Source organism: Chinchilla lanigera, unplaced genomic scaffold, assembly GCF_000276665.1.
Source record: "Chinchilla lanigera isolate Chin_1 unplaced genomic scaffold, ChiLan1.0 scaffold00008, whole genome shotgun sequence".
Lineage (NCBI taxonomy): Eukaryota > Metazoa > Chordata > Mammalia > Rodentia > Chinchillidae > Chinchilla > Chinchilla lanigera.
Genome location: NW_004955409.1, coordinates 6,287,104 through 6,294,172, shown reverse-complemented (window position 1 = coordinate 6,294,172; position 7,069 = coordinate 6,287,104). Strand labels below are relative to the sequence as shown.

General features: G+C 42.4%; 1 long non-coding RNA gene across 1 annotated transcript in view; it reads right to left on the bottom strand.

Moving 5' to 3' along the window:
- Positions 1-315: 315 nt before the first annotated feature.
- LOC106147717 overlaps positions 316-7,069 on the bottom strand; it is a 21,951-nt gene continuing 15,197 nt past the window's right edge. Inside the window, exon 3 of the long non-coding RNA XR_001232627.1 lies at positions 316-375. This is a non-coding gene — a long non-coding RNA (uncharacterized LOC106147717). The remainder of the gene's footprint in view (positions 376-7,069) is intronic.

The following is a 7,069-nucleotide window of genomic DNA, read 5'->3' as shown; positions in this document are numbered from 1 at the left end:
CTGAAATTTAAAAATATCACAGAAGTTGCTTCCTCTTAAGAATTAGGGTATCTACCTCATCTATGTAGGGTTATTGCAGATACTAAATGAGACAGCTGCCATAAAAGTGCTTTTTAAACTACTATAGAGCAACGAATTACCCTCATTATTAATGTTATCCTTATAGCCACCTTCCATTCTGCCCTAATGAGTGCTAGGTCTGTAATCTGCTCCCGTGAACTCCAGAGACCTTCCTAGAGCTCCAAGGCATCTACACAGCCTCCAGGGCAGGGCTTGGAGACAGGAGCAGACAGCATTTCAAGCCTCTGAGCCCACTTCTGCATGAAAGTCTTTACCTTTTATCAGCTTTGACTTCACACCTTCAAATAAGGGTTCCTGTAAAGAAAATTTACACAGCTCAATGATAAGTGTGTACCTTTTCAATCATCATATGAAGAAGTTACAAGAGTTATATTACTTAGTTTTTCCAAAACCTGATTCAATCGTGTTCTGACTCCACCTGGCTACAAGAAAGCCCCCGTCTATTGTTACGGCATCTCCCTTTCTGCCTGGCCCTTTGTCCCCTCAGATCATGCAGAAGTCTGCAGTACTTTGGACAGTAGGACGTCTCTAGACCGCCCTCTGCCCACTGTGCCCATGGTCACTACTAATACACTCTTCATACAGTTGACAGGCACAGAGCACACTTGGACAGCTCTGCAACAGTGCCTGGCTTACCCAGCAAGAAGGCTGCACAGCACTTCCCAGGGGAGCACCTGATCCCACCCCAAGGGACCTGGTAGTGACCAAGAAGAGGTCCCCAGTGCTTAAGCACTCCCAGGCACATTTCCATTCTAGTGTCCCTGCCACCCCCTATGCATCCCAGAACTCACTACTCCAAGCTTCAAGCGCATGTGAGAACTAGTTACCATCTTGGAAGGAAAGACAGAAAATATACACACACAATACTTTAATGAAAGATCTTCCTGTGGATCCTGTTATAAAGACTTGCAAAGCGCTGATCCACAGCCATATCTCTTTGTCCCTTGATTTGTTTTTACCGTGAGGCCTCATTTTTAAATACCAAACAACCTAGTGTTTTGTGGCCGCTGCCCAGTCTGACGCCGTCATCCCATACCTTCCACATCTCATCCTCAGCCGCTCAGTAAGTCTCTGGTGTCGCTGGACTGAGGGAAGGCACAGACCTCTTTGCTCTGGAAGCCCCTGTGCTGGCTTTACCTGCCTGTCCCCCACTCTCCTCAGATGGCCCACTGGGCCATCAACTCCAGAAGCCAACCTTTGATGTCACCTTTAAGTGAGGTGGTCCTCATAGTGGGGTGCACTGGTGGTGCCGAAAGAAGTAGCTCCACCTCCAACTTCCATGGGGACCCCTTACCAGATCACACTGCTGACACTGAACTCTGGAATAATATATTTACGATAAATCCTATAATTACCTTGTGAATGGTACAATTATATAGGATTTTGTGTGTGTGTGTGTGTGTGTTAAGTATGCTTTGTTTAAATATAAATATTTAAACGTGCCACAATTTGCCTTTTCTTTAGTTTTTAATATGTCTTAGATTGGAAGGAAGAAAAGTTGCCACTTAACTCGAGATTTTCCCCAAGTCTCTGCATCAGAGGAGATCGGAAATCTTAACTTGGTTATCTCATCCATTCTGTCTCCACTGGTCAGCCCAGCGCCTCACCCCGGTGGCAGCTGCCCTGGCCTCTCTGGGCCATGAGATCTTCCCTTCTCTCCCGGAGGCACGCTTGGCTCAGTTCTGGTTCCAAGAGTCTGTCCTTGGATGCAAACAAATCTGGGTGCTTTTACAGCCCTTTCCAGGCTGTGCTGGCCCAAATGATGAAGTTGAGGCCAAAAGACACAGCAAGCTCCAACCTAGTGATTTACCCGATTAGAAGAGGCCAGGGCAGTCGTGGTGATGGAGTAGCCTGATGCTTCGAGAAAGGCTCAATATGTTTCAGCTGATCTGAAAAGAGTCGCCAAGGTGTAGACGTTTTTGTGCTCTGCTAAATATACATCTAAGGCTGGGGAATTGTAAGGTCTTAAAAGCAGATCCAGAGGCTGACATAAATTTTTAGACTGTGTACAATCCAGAATGGTTCAAAGCAAAACACTGGATCCGAGCTCCCCCTCTCCCCTCCCTTCCTGCCTGCCTGCAGACTGAGGCTCCAGCTTTATCTTGCACAGTCACTGGACTGTTTTCTTTTTAATTGACAAGGTCATAAGTGCATGTCTGATGGAGGCTCACTCTTCGTGCTACTTGTTTGATATATCATTTAGGCCACTATTGAGAGCAGCATAGCGGAGCTTACTCTGCAACTGGGTAGGAACAAGTTCTGAGCCCAATTTGGAAGAAAGCATTTGAAAATAAAACAAAGGATATTTTCAGAGGCTGATGTTTTTGGAATTTATTCAAGTGGCCACCATGGCCATTGGCCACGAGTGTTCCAATTACAGCTGCTCTGCTATCTTACCAGACAGTGCTTGAGTTCAGAGCAGTACATGAAGTCAAAGGGTAAGTCTTTCGGTTCTGCAGTGAATTTGATTAGTCATTTATAATCACAGAGTGATTTAAAAACATCCCGGGACCATCACCCATCTCTAATCTGGGTTTCAGAAAGCTAAGTGTCTGGTGGTCCAGAACTACTTCATGGCTGGGATGGTTTCCTGAAAAAGCATTGCAGAACATGTTTTGTTAAATATTTTTACTGAACGGCTGTGGTTTAGGTATATTTAGAGTTCCACGGGCCTCAATGGGTAACGAGCTCAGGAATTGCAAATATCAAAATTCTGTAAGATTATTGTTTGCTAAGGAATAGAAAATTTCCCACATGTTGGTTAAATAATGAAAATACAGGGTCTCAAAGTTGGACATCAGATATTGTAGTAATGCATCACGTGTCTGTGTTCCTGTGTGTGTGTGTACATTGTGTACATCTTTTAGTTCATCATTACCTAGAACTAAAAAAAAGATGATTTGCTTTTGTAGCAAAAAGTCCTTGAAAAACAAACCTATTATTTTCTGGTTGGAGATCACTTTCCTGTCAGGTGCTTAGTTTAATGTATTACAGAATCAGAAGCCAAATTACACATTGTCATAGGTTTAGATCAACCTCACTTTTAACACTAGGTGAGGCTGAAAATTTTAACTTAAGAAACACAGCCGTGATCACCAGGAAGTGTGTATTTCTGAACGTAAAGGCCATTGGGTTAGGATAATCATCTCAGCATTAGGTATCATCTCCCGGAAACAGCTACGTTCAAAAGCTTTCTGAAATGCGTCAGTAAGAGTGGCTGCTGCCCTCTGACCTATGCTATATTGAATGGGGTTTGTAAATCACTGGAATTTTAAAAAAATATATATTGACTACTTTTATAAACAAATTATTTGTGTATTGCTATGTTTTTTAAATCTGTGGTACAGCACACATACAGAAAAGTGCCCAAGTCCTTTGTATTTTACTAATTGTTTTATTTGGATTGTTCATGGTTTGAAACGGAAGATTTGATTTCAATGGGAAGCTTCTGCACTCTGGGTAGAAGCTGTGACAGACCTCAGGTCTTCCTTTAGAGGTAACTTAGCCAGCACCTGTCCTAAGGCTCCCTAGGACCAACCACCTGCTTTGCTGAATGGGTGGAGGTCAACCTTCTGGACTAAGCCTTTGTCTAGGGACATATGAAGGATCAAATCACATACTTTCATGTCCACACATACACACACATGCACAAATGCACACACACACAGATTTTTTTAACACAAGGAAAACACAAAACAGAACTTATCTGTTGCCTTTCTAGGAAGTCTTAACACACACAAAGTCCTGAAATCACTAATTTAAAAATATAATGTTTATCCAAGTTAAAAAATAATCACTGCTCAGTGTACACTTTCTGAAGCTTTGCTGTATATCCTGCTAGTTTGTTGTTGTTGTTGTTTTTTCCGGTACTGGGAATTGAACTCACGACCTTGCCCTTGCCAGGCAGGCGCTGTGCCGCTGAGCTAAATCTCCAGCCCCCCATCCTGCTAGGTTTTAAGGGAAAGCAGCAGCACCTCGGTCTTAATGGAATCACATCCTAAAAGTAAACTCACCAGAGCATTTTGAAAACAGTACAAAGTATTAAGTATTAATATCTTTTCATTCTTGATGCTTGAAAAAATTAAAGTCTTCTGTTTAAAAATCCACTTAATCCCTGGACCAAGAAATGTTCTATTTGCCTGGTGGTTTGACTGTGTGATCAGAAGAAATCCAAGTGTAGAGAACACAGGACACCAGAAAGTCAGGAAGGAAAAACCAGCGGAAGCAAATTTGTAAGTCACATTGAAGAAAAAAATTGCAGCATGGTAGCGTAACAAAAAGTCAACAGCTAAACTTCACAAAATACTACACTGAAAATGAAATAATACCCTTTCACAATAGTTTTAAAACACAGGCCACAAAATAGGTATTCCATAAAGCAAAGCTTGCAAATAAAGCTAAAACACGGAAAAGAAATTTTGTTAAACAGGCAAGATGTGATCGCAGAACGCCTGGTAAAGAAGTTATTCAAACACTCCAAAACATAGGAATTATTTTAACTAGAAAAGCTTTTTTAAATTAAGCAGTTACTGTTTTATAAGCACTGTGAGGTGACCCTTACATCAACTAGTGAAGTTCTGTCACTTTTCCTTTGGGATAGCTTATAAAACCACCCTATCTTGTCATGCTTTTGCAACCACTCTACCCCAGATGCCTTTCTAAATCCCACTCACATGATGGTGACCATTGCTTCTCTGAGTCCCTCACAGCTAAGATGGCACCAGATCTTCTGAAACTGCCAGTTGAAAGTATGTTCTTTACTGCCCATTGAATTGGCTCCTTACACCCAGGTTCAATGAAACTAGCCTGGCTGTAAACTTCCTCAGGGATTCTCCCACCGATCTGAGTGTATTCCCCACCCCTCACAACGAGGAACCCTCCGTCTCACAGTGCAGACATCAGAATGACATCTGAGTCACTCTGTCCACTTCCTGTGCCGTGATTTCACCGCCCCTCTCGTCACCGATGCCATCTGTTCCCCAGTGTCTGCCCAGATCTCCTACCGTGACAGAGTCAGTCTGCACTGGGTTCTTCTTCAGTTTCTTTCTTCTGGGTTCTGTAATTTTCATTATAGTAGTCTCTCACCTCCTTAGATGAATTGATGTTTTTTGAAGCTGGTGTCAATGGAATTGTTTTCCTGATTTCTCAATTAGTTCTTTAGTGATATTTAGAAAAGCTATGGAATTTTTTAATGTCCATTTTGTATCTCAAGAGCAGTTATGTTTTGAGAGCAAAACATTCTTATGCAAAGACATAAAATTATTTTGTCATAATTTTAACCCTCTAATTATTTGTACAGTGACATATCCTAATTTCCAGTATTACCATGCAGTACTCTTGCATATGGTACATTTCAATAAGACAATTACTGAATAAGATCTCAGGGGTTTTTTTGGAGAGAAAAGTCTCATTCTCAGGTCTCTCACTTTTCCCAGTTTCTATTAAGAATAGTCAAGAACTTCTATTAAGAAGTTTTGACTTGGTCTTGTTAGTCCCAGTTCAAATTGTAGAATCTGAAAAATTCTTGCTTCTTGGCAAACAAGGCCTGACTCTGAGACCATGATTGCCACAATGTCGATGAGAGGAGAGGTCTTTCAGATGGCATTTCCAGGCTCTTCCTAGGAAGTGTAACCAGATCTGGTGATCAGATCCTGAGCTGCTGGAAACAAGGGCACCGGGGATGCAATTGTCATTTCGCTCAGTGAAGCAAATTAATTGGATCAATTATGTAGTAATCTATTCCACTCATCCTTGGTTCTTTTGAGGGTGCTGAAAGGGGATAAGAGTAGGCACAGCTGCCTCCATCATGTGGTCTTTATGAGGAAAGGAGACTACTACAAAGCAGCTGGGCAGGGAGAGGGTGGGAGCGAGGTCAGAGAGAGACTCAGTCCCGTCTTAGCTGGCATAGCAGGAAAGCCTGGAAGTAGGGCGCTAAGGCACAGGAAGGAGCCACTGGACAGGAGGCTGGCTAGAATGTGAAGCCAGAGGCTCAGAAGGAGGGGCTCTCCTTAAAGAAACCAAAAAGAAAAAAAAAAAGTGATAGCTCTGCTTTGCAGGTACGGAAGTCACATAATAGATGTGCAACTTTCAAACTTCACAAAAATGACCGTCCTGGAGGCGCTCTGGACTTGTTATGTAAATAAATTCATATCAGTTTCCTGCCTCTTGGTTTCTTCTGTCTGGTTTGTTAAGCAGTCGCAATGGGGAAAATTCTGTACTTCTGCAGGTGCAGCATTTGCATCCTCCAAATTTTTATCCTTGACAAAACGATTTACAGGGATTCTCCTTCAAACTGAGAGTTTCTGATGGTGTTACTAACTGACCACAGTTTACATATTCAAGATAAATTCAAGTACTGGTTTACTGCCTCTACAAGATGTGATTTAAAAATACAGTGAATGCCTAAATTTTAAAAAGAAATTTATCACAGTAAAAGACACATGGTCACGAGTCCCCCTCAAAATATATTCTCCCTCATTTTAAACAGACTTGTCTCATTACCCTTGCCACTTTCTGAAGCACTTCTGGAAGTGCTCCTTCACGTCATCATTGCGCTGTTTTGGCTGTCTTGATGTCCTGAGTCAATGCAAAGTGTTCACCTTTCCTGGTCATTTGACTTTAGGGGAGAACTAGGACTCCCACAGTGCCAGATCTGGTTAACAAGGTGGATGAGGACGCGCGGTACTGCTTTTACAAATCTGCATTTCCACTGCATGGCACTGCAGAGCGGCAGCCACCACATTTTTGATCACACTTAGTAAAGACTCTCAGGATAGAGGACTTCCAGAACTGCTTCAGAAAGCGGCAAGTGCAATGAGATAAGTGTGTTAAAGGTAGGGAGGATTTTGGGGGTGACACATGGCAGTATGTCTTTTGCTGTAATGAATGTTTTCTTTTTTTTTTTTTTTTTTGGTTTTTCTCTGGTACCGGGAACCGAATTCACGACCTTGCGCTTGCCAGGCAGGCGCTTTTGCCGCTGAGCTAAATC